The sequence below is a fragment of the Balaenoptera acutorostrata genome, chromosome 2 (assembly GCF_949987535.1).
Source record: "Balaenoptera acutorostrata chromosome 2, mBalAcu1.1, whole genome shotgun sequence".
NCBI classification, from domain to species: Eukaryota; Metazoa; Chordata; class Mammalia; order Artiodactyla; family Balaenopteridae; genus Balaenoptera; species Balaenoptera acutorostrata.
In genome coordinates, this window is record NC_080065.1 from 169,780,095 (window position 1) to 169,799,658 (window position 19,564).

Sequence of the window (19,564 nt, forward strand, 5' to 3'; positions counted from 1 at the left end):
GGGGTCCTTGGCTCTTCTGTTATTCCTTTAATCTGAGTCTAGCCCTACCTCCCCTCCCCAGGTCTACTCCTCCATCTCCCGTGACTGTGAATTTTAAGAGAAGTTGGGAACTTAGATGGAGGCAACCTTGTGGCCAGCAACATGCTCAATGCTCTTCTATGTTATTAAAGCAACCCCCAGTGTACACAGTCTAATATTACTCCATTTTATAGATGAGGAAAACTGATTTTCCAAGAGGTTAAATAACTTGCGTGAGGTCACAAATGCTGGTCCAGAGGGATCAAAACCTAAGTCATCTAACCCTAAATCTTCTTGCTTCTACACTCAGTGGTTCTGTCTTATTCTTTTTTTGTATTCCTGAAAAAACAATTCACGTTGTTGACATTCGGCAATGAATATGTTGAATGCTTGAGTGATAGAAGTTCTCAGAATTCACAGCATCAAAACTGCATGGTCTGCCCTCCATCCTTTTCCTATCCCCCTGGATCTTCTTTGCCTGGCAGCCCTGAGGGGTGAGGAGGCAGATAGATGGAGTCAATACTGATGAGAACTTTCAGGCAGACAGATGCATGAGGTCTAAAGAGGCCCATCATTTGGCAGTGACCTGGCCTGAATTATGTCCCTAAAGGACCTCTTGGAGGTATGAGTAATCACCCAGAGGGTCACAGGAAGGGGCCAGGTGACTATGAGGTTAAAGGACAGTTCATCACCAAAGGCAAAAAGGTACCTTCAGAGCCAGCTGAGAAAGTGCCATTCTCTTTAGAGTCTGAGGCTAGGACAGAACAACAAGGTACCCAAGAACCCTCCTCCAGCTGGGAGGGTCTGGGATCTTATCCTACTTGTAAGCTAACAAGTTAGCTTGCCACAGTTTCATGGATGCTGGCAGAAGACAAGAGACTCATGGGTCAGAGGCAAAGGATTTTATTACTCATGCACAGCAAGTAGCATGAGCACCCCAAGCCACCAAGTCCCAATGGGGGCAATGCAGAGGTACCCAGGTAGACACCATGCAGGTAGTGGCGTTGCATTGCAGCTGAGGAACACTGAACTCAGAAAATTGGCCAGCTGTACAGCAAGCAGTAAGCAAACCTGCTCTTTGTGGGGGATGAGTAGGAGGTGGGGGAGGAGACATTATCTCATCCCTCAACGTTGCTCACTAAAACACAACTCTGAGAAACAGCCCAAGCAAAGAGCAGTCATGGCCTTGCATTTTAAGCATATCCCACAGGAATGTGCAGAGACACTCAGGCCTCATTGGTGATTGACTTTCCCAACATTGACGGACCCATACCTCAACCACTTCCCTACATAGTGTGGCTTCTGACTCCTTCCTCATGTTCACCTCCATAGGGGCTGGCGCTCCCAGTCTCACTGAGTCCCCAGTCTACCTCACTGTACACATGAAGTTCACGTGGATTAAACAACCACTCTGATAGTGGCTCTGAAATCTGGTGAATCAGACCCAAATCCTGCCTTTGGTGAACTTGGAGACAAGCTTAGGGACTGTCTTATTCCATAAGGGCTGCTATAACAAAAATATAATAAACTGAGTGGCTTATAAACAACAGACATTTATTTCTTACAATTTTGGAGTCTAGAAAATCCAAGATTAAGGTGCCAGCAGATTCAGCAGATTTGGGCCCTCCTACTGGGAGCCCAATTTCTTGCTGTGTCCTCACACAGTGGCAGGAGCAAGGGAGTTCTCTGGGGTCTCTTTTATAAGGGCACTAATGACATTCATGAGGGCTCAACCCTCATGACCTAATCACCTCCCAAATCACCACCTCTGACTACCATCATATTGGGGATTAGGTTTCAACATAAGAATTTGGGGGGGGCAACAAAAATGTTCAGTCCATAGCAGGGACTATGACATATGTTCAAATAAGTGTGACAAGTGACAGATGATGGTGTTTGTCAGAAATAAAATAGGAAAAACCTTGGGATGCCAGAGGTGGGCTTCTTCCTGGATTATATCTGCTGAAGGCTGATGTCATCCATTATGTAGGGAGCAAGTAACAATCAAGATACAGAGCTATTTCATCAACACAAAGATCTCCCTCTTGCGATGCCTCTGTAGTCACCTCCACCCCACTCCCTACCCCCCAATAAACACAACCCCTAGCAACCACTGATCTGTTTTCAGTCACTATCATTTTATCATTTATAGAATCTTATATAAATAGAATCATGCAGTATGTGACCTTTTGAGATTGACTTTTTCACTCTACCTAATTCCCTGAGGTATATCCAAGTTGTATCCTGCATCGATAGTTTATTTGTTGTTAGTGCTGAGTAGCATTCTGTGGTACGGTGGTACCACCATTTGTTTAACCATTCACCTATCGAAGGGCATTTCAATTGTTCCCTGTTTCCCTGTTTTTTGGCTGTTACAAATAAGGGTGCCATGAACATTTGTGTACAGGTTTTTGCGTGAATATCAGCTTTCACTGCTCTGGGATAAATGCCTAAGTATGTAATTGTTGGGTCATATGGTAAGTTCATGTTTAGTTTTGTAAAATATTGTCAGACTCTTTCCTAAATGGCTATACCATTTACATTCCCACTAACAATGAATAAGTGATCTACTTTCTCTTCATCCTCGCTAGCACTTGGTGTTGTCACTGCTTTTTATTTTAGCTATTCTGAAAAGCTTGTGGTGATATCTCATTGTGACTTTAATTTGCACTTCAACAACGTTGAACATAAATGTCTTGTCATGTCATTGGCTCATTTTCTAATTGGATTGTTTGCTTTTTTACCATTGAGTTTTGAGAGTTCTCTATTATATCCTAGATATGAGCCCTTTGTCAGTTATGTCATTTGCAAATTTTTTTTCCTGTTTGTTGCTTGTCTTTACATCCTCTTAACAAGGTCTTTTGCAGAATAAGTTTTTAATTTTGATGAGGTCCAATTTAATATTTTCTTTTGTGGATCATGTTTTTATTGTCATTTCTAAGAACTCTTCACTAAGCCCTAGGTCCTAAAGGTTTTCTCCTGTTTTCTTATAAAGTTTTTATAGTTTTATGTGTTACATTTAAATCTATGACTCATTTTGAGTTGATTCTTGTGTAAGGTGTGAGCAATTTTTCAAATAAGTTGTATTATTCTTCTACTAATAAGTTTTATATACTCATGGTAGAAAAATCAGCAAATGCATGACATTACAGCAAAGAAAATTTAAATTTTTCCTAATCCTACCACAGAAAATCAGTTACATTTAGATGTATGTCTTCCCAGCTTTTTTTTTTAAATCCTTTGTTTTTTTATTTTTAGATTCCTTCCAATTCCTTTTGAAGATGAGGGAAGATTTCAAAATGAAACTTAAAGGTTAGATGGAATTTCATTCTCTTTCTTCTTCATCCTTTGATTGGCCAGTTTTGTAGATGAGAAAACTAAAGCTTAGAGAGGATAGACATCTTGCCTTCTGAAAAGTCCAGTCAGGACTTGAACTCAGCTCAACCTGACCACCAGCCATCATTCACCATGCTATACTCCGCACAAGGCTGGATTACAAAAAAAAAGCCAACTGCTAGCACACAGAAAAGTAGAGGCAAAATTACTTGTCCAAGGCCTGGGGTCGTTTGGCAAGCCCGCTTGTAACTAACATGGAGGTAGAATATATCCTAACAGCTCTGGCCTGGAGGGCTAAAAAAGGTACCCAGGGAGAAATGAATACTTTGAAAAACAACAAATTAAGCATAGAGGGTCAGAATATTATACAGCTATTAAGATAGAACTTAAGTGTGACCAGTGTTTTTATTACTAAAATAGATTATTTTCCGCAGGTGTCACAATAGAAAAATGGGCAGTGAAAGTTTCTAGAATAAAAACTTTCAAAAAGCAGCTATAAAAGATATTTTGGGAACAATTAGGGGAAATTTGCACGTGCACTGGTATCTGATGATGACAAGTTAACGTTAATTTTCTCAGGTGTGACATGGAGTAGTGTAAAACTGTCTGCAACTTTCAAATGGGTGGGAGGCTGGGGAAGCTCTATCTGTCTAGAGAGAAAGAGAAAATGTGGCAAAATATTAACCTATGTCGTATGTAGGTAGAAAGAACACCGGTGTTCGTTGGGTCATTGTTTTAATTATTTCAATTTACTTTCAAAATAAAAAGGTAGATGTTGGGGTGGGAGAGAATCTCCTGACTTCTTTTCATAGTAAAACTTGCCTGAGCCATTGTGAGGAGCTAAGACCTTCCTGAGTCCCCCTCTAGGTGACATCTGCCATTCTAATGGTAGTTTGGGCATTCGGGGAGATTTTTTTTAACCCTGGGCATTGGAAGACTGGCACTTGTGGCAGCACCAGGGTTTTCTTTTGGGATCATTTAGCGCTGTCCGCAATGTTCTTCCCTTCCTAATTAAGGTATTGTAGGTATAGGACAATGATTCACAAACAGCTAGCACCCCTTAACCAGAATAACTCTCACCTCTGGTAATTACTTTCTCCCAAAAAGAAGCAAATACTGTATTTTTGAGGTTAAGTTGAAACGTTGGAACAAAAAGCACAGCTTTCCCTGACCGGGAATCGAACCCGGGCCGCGGCGGTGAGAGCGCCGAATCCTAACCACTAGACCACCAGGGAGCACACGACAGTGGCTTCTACATCGAGCTAGACTAAGTGTAAAAGGTGTGACGTAAACTGGGTTCGTGAATATGATTACATGAACCTCGGGTACTTACACCGCCTCCCTTTTCCACCTAGACAGTCTCTCGGCCACTGTAAATCCGAAAAAACAGGCAGTGGAGAACAGCAGGAACGGTAAAGTCTGAATATGGCTGCCTTCTCAGAAAACAGGAAAAAAAAAAAAAAAAAACAACCGCCAGCAGCACGGGGGAAATGTTCTTGCATATGTTAGCCTAGCCGAAGGTGGCAAAAAGCGCCTGTCAGAAGTGGGATTCGAACCCACGCCTCCATTCGGAGACCAGAATGCCCATAGGGAAGGTACACACCTTGAGTCTGGCGCCTTAGACCACTCGGCCATCCTGACACGCGGCAAACTGCTTACTCACACAGAGCCTGCTTCCTGCGGCAGCCTGCTGCGCTGCCCCGCCTCACGGCCCGGGCGGGCTGTCGCTGGATCCGCCCGGCCAGGGCAAAGGAGAACCGCCTGCCAGGCCACGGCCGCCAGCCGCGGAGCTCTTGTAGGACACCGGGCACTCCGGAGTGCCCAACCTCGCTCTCCCGGGCGAAGCCGGAGATCGAGCCGAATCTCCAGAAGCAAGGACAATCCCGCTAGAAAACCAGACGGGTTAGTGACCACCCGGCCCAGCAAAGGAGGGAAACTATAGCAGCAAAGGCAAAGAGAAAGCGCCAGGATGCAGCCCACCTGGGGTACCCGCCACTGCCAGATCCCGGGTTCCCGCCGCACATTCCTGGCCCTAGCTGCGAAAACTGGCTAGACGAGTGAATACAAGGAAAGCACTGGAATGTACGCTTGGCACAGGGTAAGCGACAGTGATTACTGTTGTTGTTTCAAAATTATGAGGGCTTTCTGCCTTATTGTCCCTGGCATACCCATCCTCTTAAGGTGCACCCCTCTTCCTCTGCCAAGTCACCCAGCCGTGGTTAGAGATAATGGGGAGATCAGCGTTCAAGAAAAAAAATTCATTCATGACACTTGTTAAAGCACTGTAAGGAAGACTTTATTCAAGGGGGGCGTTATCAAGATATGTGTAGGTACCACTGCACCAGGGTCTTGCAGTGGGGGAGGAGAGATTGGACTCAGCTCTGAGTACAACAAGGTAGAGTGGAAATTTATAGCCAAAGAGAGAGGTGGGGGGCCGTCACTGGATGGAAAATTACTAAGGGGGGGATTCTGTACAAACCGATCTAACAGGGTTCTTGCTTAAGGTAGGCCAGGATATCAGACATCACCTGGCAGATGGTAGAGGACAAGGAGCCCCATTATATATTCAGGGTGATCACATATCAAGGATGGGGCATTCTGGTTAAACATATTTAGCAGGATTCTTGCTAAAAATGGACATTGTAGAGAGAAACATGGAAGTCCAAAAGACAGGCCTAGTTGAAAAAGAGTTCAGGGGAGCAGTTAACAAAGGAGTGCAAAGATAGCAAGAGTGCTTTAGCATCAAACGGAAAGTCCCCACTCCTGTGCTCCAGACCACATACCATTCACTCACTCATTCATTCATTTGTTCATTGAGTCTTTATTGATATAGCAGGAACAAAATTCCTGCCCTGGCAAGCTGACTGACAGTGAAGGGCACAGTCAGCACAAACAAACATACAGGCTGTAAGGACAAAACAGAAGCAGGGCAATGAGATGGTGGCGGTCTATTTTTAGACCAGCTTGATCAAGTAAGACCTCACTGCAGTGACTTTTTCTAAAAATAATTTTCAAAAAGTAAAACACATGACTCCCATGCAAATATATGAATGATGCACAAGTATCAAGATTTTACTCAACTCATTAATGAGGGGCTCTATAAGATGTTATAAGCAATTCAAAGGAGATTTTGAAGATATTTTTTTAATAGTCAGCCAAAGGAATGTTGAAAAGAGATTGCTAACAGATGGAAGACAGGTTAATATATTAAGGGTATAATAAACTGTGATGTTTAAGGTAAGGTCACTACTTTGGGGTTGTTTTTTTCCACTAGAGATAAATCAGGTGCATCTCTGACAAATTTTGTTTGTATTGCTATAAATAGGAATCTTTGGCCTTGCTCTCAGACAGAAACTGGTTTTCTACAAGTTAATTTCTACCCATATAGAATTGTAAAATAAAGTCAGTAGAAGCCAATCAAGGGTGCACATGGAAGCAGATAATCCCCAAAAGATCTGCTAGACAATGCTAAGCTGTAAGGACACCTAGTGTCCAAGAGAATCAGAGCCGAATAGCAGTTAAAGCACTAAAAACACATTTTATCCGGGAACTACTGCAATAGGGGAAAAGAGACCTTATATAATAGAACTGGGCTCAATTCCAAATACAGCAAGGAAAAGTGGGGATTTATAGCTAAGGAACAGGGTGGGGTCTCTGGTTGCAAAATGGCTAAGAAGAGACATCAAGAGTAGAGAGATTCTTGCTAAACTGATGTAATAGGATTTCTGCAGGCCAGGGTCATCAGATATCACCTGGAGGATGGTGGGGATGAGGAGTTTGATTAGCTGTGGAGGGTGATCAGGTATTAAAGGTGGGGGGATCCTCACTAGACTAACTAGCAGGATTCTTATTAAAATTAGACTCTACAAGGCAGGACATGGAAGCGCAAGGTCAAGGCCTAGTTGAAAAGAGGGCTCAGAGGAGCCTGACTAAATTTTGGTCAAAGAGGGAAATTTTGTCACTAATAATCTCTTTTCTACTTCCAAGTTTTGGATAATCATTTCTTTCACATTGGAGCCTTAACTGAAGGGAGGACATAAGCATTGAGAGAAGGGGAGGGATGTTTTCCACAACCCTGACAATAATATCCTAATTTCTCTGGTGGCCTACTTGGCCTTCAGGAACTTCTGGCCAGCCTGACCTTACCTCACAGTCTCCCATGTACCCCAGTGAGCTAGCTGTTTTTTCCTCAACATGCCTGATCTGCCTTCATTCCTTCTAGCTCACCCAGAAAATCCTCTGAGACCCTGGAGGGCAAGGACCAGGGATGCAGCAGAGAAGAAAACAAAATGTCTGTGCTCAAGAAGCTCACATTCCAGCAAAGAAAGATGGAAAATAAACAAAATGATTATATGTGGGGAATGATAAGTACTGTGAAGAAAAATAGAGAAAGAAGGGTAGAGAGAGATGTAAGTGGTTCAGAAGGCCTCTCAGGGTGTGGCTTTTGAGCAGACATTTGAAGAGAGTCAGGGAGCAACCAGATAGAATATCTGTGGGGAGAGAGAACAGATGCAAAGGCCAGAAAGGAGTGCAAAACAGACAACGTGGCTGGAACTGAATGAGAGGGCCTCGTGCCAGCCTGAGTGAAGAGGAGAGCTGAGGTTTGGTAAGATATGGCCTGCTTTCCAAGGATCCTCTGCCTGCTATATGGAGAGTGGACTGCAGAGTGCATGACTGAAGCAAGGAGAAGAGTTGAGAGGCTAGTGCAAGCTCCCTTGGATGCACCAGGGGAACAGCAGGCCAGGTGGTGAGAGATAGTTGAATTCTGGATATATTTCTAAGATGGAGCCAATAAGATTTGTTGATGCACAAGAAGTAAAGAAGTGGCGTGTAACTAGAGGAATTTGGGCCTGAGCAATTGGCTAATAGGGAAGGCAGGGAGGAGGCAGAGTGTGGAAGAGGGAGAGTATTGTTTTTGATCTTCAAGTTTAAGATGCCTGTTAGTCATCACTAATTATTAGAGAAATGCAAATCAAAACTACAATGAGGTATCACCTCACACCAGTTAGAATGGGCATCATCAGGAAATCTACAAACAACAAATGCTGGAGAGGGTGTGGAGAAAAGGGAACACTCTTGCACTGTTGGTGGGAACGTAAATTGATACAGCCACTATGGAGAACAGTATGGAGGTTCCTTAAAAAACTAAAAATAGAACTACCATATGACCCAGCAATCCCACTACTGGGCATATACCCTGAGAAAACCATAATTTAAAAAGACCCATGCACCCCAATGTTCATTGCAGCACTATTTACAATAGCCAGGACATGGAAGCAACCTAAGTGTCCATCGACAGACAGATGGAATAAAGAAGATGCGGTACATATATACAATGGAATATTACTCAGCCATAAAAAGGAACGAAATTGAGTTATTTGTTGAGATGTGGATGGATCTACAGACTGTCATACAGAGTGAAGTAAGTCAGAAAGAGAAAAACAAATATCGTATATTAACGCATATATGTGGAACCTAGAAAAATGGTGCCGATGAATCGGTTTGCAGGGCAGAAATAGAGACACAGATGTAGAGAACAAACGTATGGACACCAAGAGGGGAAAGTGGCGGGAGGTGGGCGGGTGGTGTGATGAATTGGGAGACTGGGATTGACATGTATACACTAATATGCATAAAATGGATAACTAATAAAAACCTGGCGTATAAAAAAATAAATTAAATTAAATTAAAAAAACTTTTAATTGCCTGGTAGAGGAGTCAAGTAGCAGATAGATACCAGCATCTGGAGTACAGTGGGAGATATAAAGTGGAAGGTCATTGGCCAATAAATTGTATTTATTTGTATCCCTGCCATAAAACAGGGAATTCGCTGGCAGTCCAGTGGTTAGGACTCCGCACTCCCACTTCAGGGGACACGGGTTCGATCCCTGGTCAGGGAGCTAAGATCCCGCCTGCCGCCTGGGGCAAAAAAAAAAAAAGCCATATAACAGGATGAGCTCACCTGGAAAGTGGGTATAGAGGCCAAAGACCGAGCCCTGGGACATTCCAATAAGTTGAGAAAGAGGAGGAAGCAGCATAGAAGGCTGAGAAAGAATGGCCAGTGGGAAAGAAAGAAAAAGAGGAGACTGTGGTGTTGTAGAAGCCATGTGGAGAAAGAGGGTAGAGGAAAAGAAAGTGATCAACTGTCCAATGCTGCCGAGGAGAGTAACTTGAGAACCCAGTGGAGCAGCGTTCTGGTGAGGTTGGAGGACAGACTGGAGGTGATGACAGTAGATATTGATGCCCTTTGGGAGGTGTTCTGCCTTAAATGGCATCAGCAATATGGAATGCTAGCTGCAGGAGACCACAGAATCAAGGTTTGGGTTTGTTTGAAAACAGACATTACATGATGTGTTGTATTGATGGCAATGATCCAGTGTTGTTACACTTCTTAGCATTCTCTGGACCCCTCTGGCCATGTGGTGAAGACTACTTCTCATAGTTTTTGTTTGTTTAAAAAAAAAAACTGAGGAGGGACTTCCCTGGTGGCACAGTGGTTAAGAATCCACCTGCCAATGCAGGGGACATGGGTTCAAGCCCTGGTCTGGGAAGATCCCACATGAGGCAGAGCAACTAAGCCCCTGAGCCACAACTACTGAGCCTGTGCTCTAGAGCCCGCGAGCCACAACTACTGAGCCCGTGAGCCACAACTACTGAGCCCGCATACCATAACTACTGAAGCCAGCGTGCCACAACTACTGAAGCCCGTGCGCCTAGAGCCCGAGCTCCGCAAGAAGAGAAGCCACTGCAACGAAAAGCCTGCACACTGCAACGAAGGTAGCCCCCACTCGCCGCAACTAGAGAGAGCACGCGCACAGCAACGAAGACCCAACACAGCCAAAAATAAATAAATACATTTATTAAAAAAAAAAAAAACCTGAGGAGAAATTGATATAACATAAAATTAACTATTCAAAGTAGCATTTAGTACATTCACAATGTTGTACAACCACTATCTCCAAAATATTTTCATCATCACAAAAGCATACCTTGTACCTGTTAAGCAGTTACTCCCTGTCTTAGTCAGCTTGAGCTCCTATAATAAGATACCATAGACTGGATGGCTTAATAAAAATTTATGTTCTCATGGTTCTGAGGGCCCCACCCTCATGAACTTGTCTTAACCTAATTAGCTCCCAAAGGCCCCATCTTAAAATATCGTCACATTGGGGAGTAGGGCTTCAACATGTAAATTTGGGGTGGCACAATTCAGTCCCCAGCACTCCCCATTCCTCCCTTCCTCTAGCCCCTGGCAACCACCAATCTGCTTTATATCTCTGTGAATATACCTATTCTGGACATTTCATATAAATAGAATCATATTATATACAATCTTTTGTGCAGGGCTTCTTTCACTTAGCTCACACACCAAGTAAGTGTGCATCCATATTGTAGCATGTATCATTACTTCATTCCTTTTCATGGCTGAATAATATTTCATTGTATGGATATATCACAATTTGTCCATTGATAGACATTTGGGCAATTTTAGCTATTATGAATAGTGCTCCTATAAACTGATGTGTACATGTGTTTAAGTACCTGTTTTCAATTCTTTGGGTAAATACCTAGGAATAGAATTGCTGGGTTATTGGTAATTCTATTTTGGGTCATTAGAATCTATTTTCCACAGTTGTTGAACAATTTACATTCCCACTGGCCATGTATGAGGGTTCCAATTTCTCCTATTCCCTCCCCAGCTGCTTTTTTTTTTTTTTTTTTTGATTATAGCCACCCTACTGGGTATGAAGTGGTGCCTCACTGTGGTTTTAATTTGCATTTCCCTAAAGACTAATATATTTTCATGTGCTTGTTGGCCATTTGTATGTATTCTTTGGAGAAATGGCTATTTCTTTGTCCATTTAAAAACTTGGGTTGTTTGTCTTTTTGTTATTCAGTTGTAAGAGTTCTTTGTATATTCTGGATACTAAACCTTTATTAGCTATATGACTTGCAAATATTTTTCTCCATTCTGTAGGTTGTCTTTTCATTCTTCATAATGTCCTTGATGCACAAAATTTTTAATTTTGATTACGTGTAATTTATCTATTTTTCTTTTGTTGCTCATGCTTTTGGTACCCATGACATAAATCACTGCAAGATCTTTTTTGACCCACCTCCTAGAGAAATGGAAATAAAGACAAAAATAAACAAATGGGACCTAATGAAACTTAGAAGCTTTTGCACAGCAAAGGAAACCATAAACAAGGCGAAAAGACAACCTTCAGAATGGGAGAAAATATTTGCAAACGAAGCAACTGACAAAGGATTAATCTCCAAAATCTACAAGCAGCTCATGCAGCTCAATCTCAAAAAAACAAATAAGTCAATCCAAAAATGGGCAGAAGACCTAAACAGACATTTCTCCAAAGAAGATATACAGATTGCCAACAAACACATGAAAGGATGCTCAACATCACTAATCATTAGAGAAATGCAAATCAAAACTACAATGAGGTATCACCTCACACCTGTCAGAATGGCCATCATCAAAAAATCTACAAACAATAAATGCTGGAGAGGGTGTGGAGAAAAGGGAACCCTCTTGCACTGTTGGTGGGAATGTAAATTGATACAGCCGCTATGGAGAACAGAATGGAGGTTCTTCAAAAAACTAAAAATGGAACTACCATATGACCCAGCAATCCCACTACTGGGTATATACCCTGAGAAAACCATAATTCAAAAAAAGTCATGTACCACAATGTTCACTGCAGCTCTATTTACAATAGCCAGGACATGGAAGCAACCTAAGTGTCCATCGACAGATGAATGGATAAAGAAGATGTGGCACACATATACAATGGAATATTACTCAGCCATAAAAAGAAACGAAATTGAGTTATCTGTAGTGAGGTGGATGGACCTAGAGACTGTCATAGAGAGTGAAGTAAGTCAGAAAGAGAAAAACAAATGCCATATGCTAACACATATATATGGAATATAAAAAAAAAAAAAGGTTCTGAAGAACCTCGGGGCAGGACAGGAATAAAGACTCAGACATAGAGAATGGACTTGAGGACATCGGGGGGGGGAAGGGTAAGCTGGGACAAAGTGAGAGAGTGGCATGGACATATATACACTACCAAATGTAAAATAGATAGCTAGTGGGAAGCAGCCGTATAGCACAGGGAGATGAGTTCAGTACTTTGTGTCCACCTAGAGGGGTGGGATAGGGAGGGTGGTAGGGAGATGCAAGAGGGAGGAGATATGGGGACATACGTATATGTATAACTGATTCACTTTGTTATACAGCAGAAACTAACACACCAGTGTAAGGCAATTATACTCCAATAAAGATGTAAAAAAAAAAAAGAGTGGACCAGAAGGAGTGGACTAGAAAGAGAGGTGGTGTTAGAGCAAGATACTTGAAATACCTAGAATACCCTTTGAGAGGAACTGAAATGTTGCCAGGTAGCAAGAAGATGCAGTGCATAGGACTGCTGGGCAGGACTGAGGAAAGCTTTAAAGCTATTTGGCTAAATTCTACTACTGATGTGATATTTTCTTTTCTAGATTCATTTATTCTCGATTTTTCAATTTTAAAAAATGTTCAAATTCCATAAAATATTTCATGCATAAACTAAATTCTGTACTCACCAAACATATTACACTTCGTAGTTTACACTGTTTCGCCACTTTAGCTTCCAGGCAAGTGGCTATGTAGAATGACAGAACTGTTTAACCCAAGTTTGAATCTCCATCTTTACAACCACTGTGCTATGGTTTATTTTGAATCCACTATTTAAATGCAGGTATATGTGGTACCTTAAGCCATAGAGATGCTATATGTGCCCAAAGTGAGCTCAAATGCTTCCAAACCAAACTGTTAGGAACTTACTTTGGAAGTGAGCATGTGTAGCCGAGTGGGCCAACCCAGTAATGGGAATTCTCCAAATTAACTTCCATGTAGAATGTAATGTTTATTAAAGGACAAATAAGAATGTGCTACTTGAAGCATAAGGATCTTGAGATAGACTAACTGAACTGTAATTCTACAATTGTTTAGAATTTAGACCACTAGGAGATTTTACCTGGGCGAAGTGTTTTATCACAAACATTGTTTATGATTGATAGGGTGTGATGGTAAGTAAAAAGCACTGACTTATTTGGTTTTATTTTTGTATTTAAACTCTTTACAGGCAATGCCCCTGACTCTGGTTCTAAATCCACTCGGCTGCCTTTTTGCTGTTTCACCTCCTGGAAGTAGATGCACAAGTACAAGATAACAATGCCCTGGGACTTAAGGTGTCTTCTTACCTTGCTGTAGGGAGCTGGGTGAAGTGGAGATGATTGGCAGAGCAAGAATTGGGGGCAGGCTGAGGAGGAGGTGGTACCAGGCTAGGGCAGGGTAGGAGTTATGGGGTGGAGGATGGAACAATAATGAAGAGTCAGGGTCATCTGATTTAGAGGAGTCTTTTCTTCCTGCTCTTGGAACTTTGTCTCCTTAGTGCCTCAGGGTCCTTCCCCCAAGCTTCCCAGTTGTTTCCCTGCTCTCCTTTGACATTCCTTTTCCCCTGTCCTGCCCACCCCCAAGACAAGATTCCTTCAAGATAAACTGAGCTTTAATAGATCAGCAAGTCCCAGACCCTCAGCTAGTAATGGCTTTGGAGATCCTGGAGGACTCACCAGCATCACATCTGCTATCTCCTAGGCTCCAGTATATGGTGTTGGCAGGGAGTAGGTGACTCAGTAGGTCTAGATGCTTGGGTTACGAAGGGGGTCTTATAATGGCTTCTAAAAAGCCTCCCACAGTGCTCTGCCATCTCTCCTCCTCTTTCCGTGTTGGACTGCAGTGGTGCACATGGCAAGGGAGAAAATGTTTCCTGCAAGCCATTCCCCATGACCACCCCCATATCACTGTTCACTCTGTTGTCATGACCTTAAAGTGCTCCAAGAAAATATAGACTTATTTTCCAGTCTTAGTGGAGATGTGAACCACCTCACTTATCTCCAACAATTTTCTTGTATGCCCCTTGAACACCATCCACTTCTTGGTACCAAGCAACTTTCAGATCCCATCTCCTTTTCCCAGTGTCCACCAAGAGCTCAGTTTTGCTTTCTAGTCTGAAATTACTGCCTTCAGAATATCAAGACTTCAGTTAATAAACTTGAAATAGTCATCTCAACAGATGCAATAGCCAGACTTGGGTTTTCTTGGTGGAGAAGGCTGAGGGGTAAGCATTTTGTTTTAGGCATCGTGTTGGGTGTCTTTACAACCCAGGGAGAGGGTTGGCATAATCAGAAGCAGGCCTTACAACAAAAGTTTTTCCCAGCACATGTCCTCACCTACTAAACATGCTTCTCACCTCATTTTACTGCTGGGGCTGTTAGCAGGTTACCTCCTTTCCTCCTTTTCCAGGCCTTCTAGATAAACAGGGCTATGGGAAAGACACTGATGGGGAGCATTTTTACACACAGCTATAGCAAGCTTCTAGGATTCTTAAGAGTTGCTTTGTGATCAAGTCCTGTCTATTTAGCTCTCAAGGTAGAGCATTTTCATTAGGGTTTGGGGCTATGAAAAGAAGGATGGTGTGGTTAGCCTCTGCATGAACTTCAGAGAAAGCCTAAAGGGTGTCAAGGCTGATGAGGCATGAAGACCAACACTCTAATCCAGCAGACTGCAGTCTCTGCTCAGGGCTCCCAACGGGAAGTTTAGCCACAGCTGTTTTAGATACTCCTGGAGAAAGTAAACTGAAGATTGACAATGAGGGAATTCCAACCATGTTTCCCAGTTCTCACTGGTGGAAGTAGCTTCATTTTTCACCAGTTGAATGGACAGTCTGTGGAGGGCAAGATTCACCAGGTCCTGGTGTGGGGAGGGTGGAAGCAAGGAGAGATGGGGGAGCTTCTGTATTGGAAGCCTGATGCTGGAAGATGGCAGTAGAGGATTGGTTGGATCCATTTTTGGCCCAAATGTAAAACTTTCTAGGTACAGAGAAAAATAGATGAAAGACAGGCAAGGAAAAGGGGAGAAGACAGAAAGAAAAGGGAGGCAAGAATATGCATGGAGGGCCAGAAAGAAGGAAAAAGGGGTAGTCAGAAGTAAAACAGAAGAAATGACAGTAAATGGAGAGAATAAAACAGGAATAAGAGAGAACAGAGATGAAAGGGAAAGAATAAACCCAGGAAGTGGAGCAGGATGAGAGGAAAGCAGCAGGGAGCTCTAGATGGGGAGTCCTATCTTGCCAGGAAATAGGAGAAAAATGTAGGGGGCCTGTGTGGGAATGGGAAGGACTCTTCCTTACCCTTCAGTCCTCATTTCAGGCTCCTCTTCCCCTAGTAAGCTTGGTTTGGGTGGCTAGTGTTTTGTCAGCACTCTCTACTTGCCCTTCTGGCTTCTTCACCTCTCATCTACATTTGAATACACAAGCACAACAGTGCAAAGACCTGGTACAGGGGATGAAGATGACTAAGAGGAGAAATACTGAACTAGGGATGGAGGGGAGGAGACAGGACACTTCCTCTATTGGAGGAACCCTATCTTTGTCTGAGCTTTCCTCACCCATCACATACACCCCACAAAGCAGCACATAAGAAGCCAGGTTCTACTGAGAGCAAATCAGATTTCCCTTTATTTCCATCTTCACCAGGGGGTGAGGCATAAGGAGTGGTCCAGGTGCCTGGATTCTAACCTCCCACGTTTGCTTGGACCTTTACCTGAGCCCATGACATCCCTGCCTGATTTTAAATGTTTCTTCCTTTTCTGGGTATTTACTCTGCAAACACCTTCATTTCTTCCGCAACACACCAAAGGCCCAGGTGCACGTATCTCTGCTACAGCCTGGATGATAACCTAGTTATATCTGTAAATCTGCGATTTTCCGCAAACATTCGGCAGCAGGGCCTGTCCCAGGGACACCCCAGGCAGAGCCCGCTCCTCCGGACTAGCGCGGGCAGCGCGCGGTACACCCTCCGGCCACACGCCAGGAAGGAAAACGTGCGGGCACGAAACGCAGCTCTCGCGGACAGGAGCGACCGGAGGGCGGCGCGGATCTCAGCAGTCCCGGTGGCCCGGCGCTCGTCTCGTAGGTCCGCGCCCTTCCGCCTGAGCCGGGTCACCTAGCGCGCTATCTGGTTGAAGAGGTCCCGTTCCACTACGTGCAGTATGACCACGGCGTCTCTGGACAGCTGCTGCTTCAGCACCTGGAACACAATGTCTCCCCGCGACCGGCGTCCTGTGCTCCGCCGCGCCCCCTGCCGCAGCCGCCGAAAGCACCCCTGCTGCTGCAGCATTCCCGACGGCGAGTCTCCCGGGAGCCGGCCTCCTTCTCCTTCATGTCCTCAGCCCTCCCGGGCTGGGACTTGGGTCTCCAGACGCAGGGCGGGCGAGCTATCCTGCCACGAGCAGAAGCGGCCCGCGTCTCTTATCTACTGTCCCGCCCCGCCCACATGGCCTCACGGAGGGCAGTGGCGGGCCACGCTCGGGTGTGACTGTCCGCAGAACGCAGGCACCGCCCACTGATGGTCAGGGGTCGAGGACAAACGGGACAGGGCTCCTGGAGATGCTAATTGGCTGGAGAAAACAGATGCCGGACGTTGATTGGATGAGGGGGAGACAAAGGGTGGGAGGAAGGACTCGTGCATAGACTTGGGGCCTGAGAAGGTCTAATCCTGTCTGTGGGTCTCATGAAATTTGGGGCATAAACTGCCTGTGGAGTGCTCCTTCTCCACTTCAAATGAGCCGTCTCAGGATTTCGGATCACCGGTTTGTTACCACGCTGTAGCAGTTTGGCTCTTCTTGGACCAGGGGAGTGGAAGGTGGTTTTTCTATTTAGAGAGAAGATACTGAGAACTAAGAGGATACAGCAGTATTATTAGATATGGCTTTTCCCAAGGCAGGGGATAAGGAGGAAGCTAGGGTGCCATCTGGAGTCCAGGAAAAATAAATGTCATGAGGATAAATGTAATGTCCCCCACATGGATCCCTACGCCTAGCTCACAAGTTCTTCATAGGGAGACTTAACGAACTTAACGTGAAAAAAGAATTGGCAGTTTCAGGAGACTGTAAACTCTGTGTAACTCAACAGAGCTAAAGCTACAAAAAGCTCAAATTTAATCTTAACCTTTGCAATGGGGTGATAAAATGGAACTCTTAAAGTCTCAGATTGGGCTGAGGTATCACTAAAGGCAGAGAACAAATATAGAGAATCCCCCCTTCCCCTCCATGCCAAAGAAGTTAGTGCTTCTCTTCAGGATTTATTACAAAGGATGAGGCTTGGCTCATCCCTTACTTCAATGATATAAGAAATTGAAGAGAGGCTGAGAGAAAAAAAGAGGATTTCTTTGGAGAGGGTTATTGGAGGATTAAGGAGTTTAGAGCTTTATTATTTTGAACAGTATCAGACTGACAGAACCAAGAGTGTTCTTGGGTCTCAAATCAATAAAGGACTTTTTATTAACTAAGAGTAACCAAGAATTATGGAACCCACTTGTGATTTCATCCATGGGACAGAGAAATTAGGATTTTGCAGATGTCTAGTAAGGGACCATGAGGGGAAAGAATAAAGTCTTTTTTTCTGTTTGTCCCCTGTGGAGTCCTGTTCTTTTGATGAATGAAGGATCTTCACTAATTAGTAAAGTATCTGGAATAAGGTGGGTGATCTTTCTTCCAACCTTATACTGGGCAGACAAATATCATGTTGAGTCATTGGTACCACAATTCAAGAGTATGATATCGACAGGACATAGTGGCTTCATCCTAAAGGGTAGCTTATGATCGGACAGCATGTCATTTGGGCTGTTTAGGCCACAGAGGAGAAGCTTGGGATAGCCAACAATTATCATATACAAACAACAAACACACAAGCAAATAAGTTCCTAAACTGATTTCAGAGAACTATGAGTGTGCTATGAAGGAGAAGGAAGAGGACACAGTGGGGCAGAGAATGGCAAAAAGTAACTGAGTAGGTGATCTTGGAGCTGAGATTTACATAAGAAGGAAACAACCCCAAGAAGAGCTGGAGAGTGGGTGCTCCGGAGAGAAGGAACTCCCTCCAGCATGCTTGGTACATTTGAGAAGTAGCAAAAAAGTGGGAATAGTAGGACAGAGTGGACAAAGTGAGGAAGGGTGGGGGTGGCTGAGAAGCAGCCAAGGGCCAGACCATACAGGCCTTGAGGCCATAGTAAGGGTTTTGGATTGTACTGGTAAACACGAAAGGTTTTAAGCAGGAGATTTGCTCCTTCCTGCTTTGTGAGGGTGAGAGTGGAAAGAAGCAGATCAATCTGGCAAACACTTTGCACATGTGATTATTTTAGGGTATTGAGTTGGAGAGATTATTTGGATTATCTAGGTTGGTCCAAATACCTTCACAAATGTCCCTGTAAAAGAGAAGCAGAGGGAGATTTGATACAGACAAAAGAGGAGGTAGCAATGTGACCGAGGAGACAGAGATTGGAGTGACGTGGCCACAGGCCTGGGAATGCCAGGTCATCATTAGAAGCTACAAGAGGCAAGGAAAGGATTTTCCGCTAGAACCTTTACCGGAAATACGGCCCGGATGACAGCCTGATACGAACTTCCGGCCTCCATAACTATGAGTGAAAAAATGTCTGCTGTTTTTAGCCACCAAGTTTGTGGTGATGTTACAGCAACCACAGAAAACTAATACAGGTGACTTGGAGTAAGGTTTTAGCAGTGGAGAGGGCCAGAAGTGATTGGATTCAGATATATTTTTACAGATAGTATCAGCAGGACTAGCTGATGTATCAATATATGGTGTTGGTATTACAGAAGAAGAGTCAAGGATCATTCCCAGGTTTTTGTTCTGAACAAGTGGGTGGATGATGGCAACATTTACTGAGATAGGAGAGGGGCAAGGATTGTTAAGTGTTATGTGTTGGCCACACTCATGTTTGAGAAAATATCAACTAGCTTTTGTCACTGCTATGTGCCAGGCACTGTTCTAGTTCTTAACTCAATTATCAGTGTAAAGTGGGCAGTTAGATATGAGTCTGGAGCTGAAAGAAGGCTAGGCTGGAAATATAAACTGGGAGTCATCAGTGTACTGTATGTAAAGCCATGGGGCCAAATACATCAAACAAGAAGAAAGAAAAGAGAAGACTTGGTCCAGAAGAGAGAGGACTTGGTCCAGGGACAAAGCCCAAACCAGAGGACACTCAATCTGTTTTGCCTAGACAGTGGATGAAGATCCAACAAAGGAAAGGAGGAGGCGATGAGGAGGGAGGAAAACCAGGAGTGTGTTAAGTG

General features: G+C 43.8%; 1 long non-coding RNA gene and 2 other non-coding genes across 3 annotated transcripts; 1 reads left to right on the forward strand and 2 right to left on the reverse strand.

Annotated features, from left to right (window-relative positions):
- Nucleotides 1-4,517: 4,517 nt before the first annotated feature.
- Nucleotides 4,518-4,589, reverse strand: TRNAE-CUC (transfer RNA glutamic acid (anticodon CUC)). Its single transcript has one exon. It is a non-coding gene; the product is annotated as a tRNA-Glu (tRNA).
- Nucleotides 4,590-4,889: 300 nt separating this feature from the next.
- On the reverse strand, nucleotides 4,890-4,995 carry TRNAL-CAA (transfer RNA leucine (anticodon CAA)). Its single transcript has 2 exons — nucleotides 4,958-4,995; nucleotides 4,890-4,935 (listed from the first exon to the last, which is right to left on the reverse strand). It is a non-coding gene; the product is annotated as a tRNA-Leu (tRNA).
- A 7,102-nt stretch (nucleotides 4,996-12,097) lies between these two features.
- LOC130707389 (uncharacterized) lies at nucleotides 12,098-14,487 on the forward strand. Its single transcript, XR_009007285.1, has 2 exons — nucleotides 12,098-12,244; nucleotides 13,497-14,487. It is a non-coding gene; the product is annotated as an uncharacterized LOC130707389 (long non-coding RNA).
- Nucleotides 14,488-19,564: the final 5,077 nt, after the last annotated feature.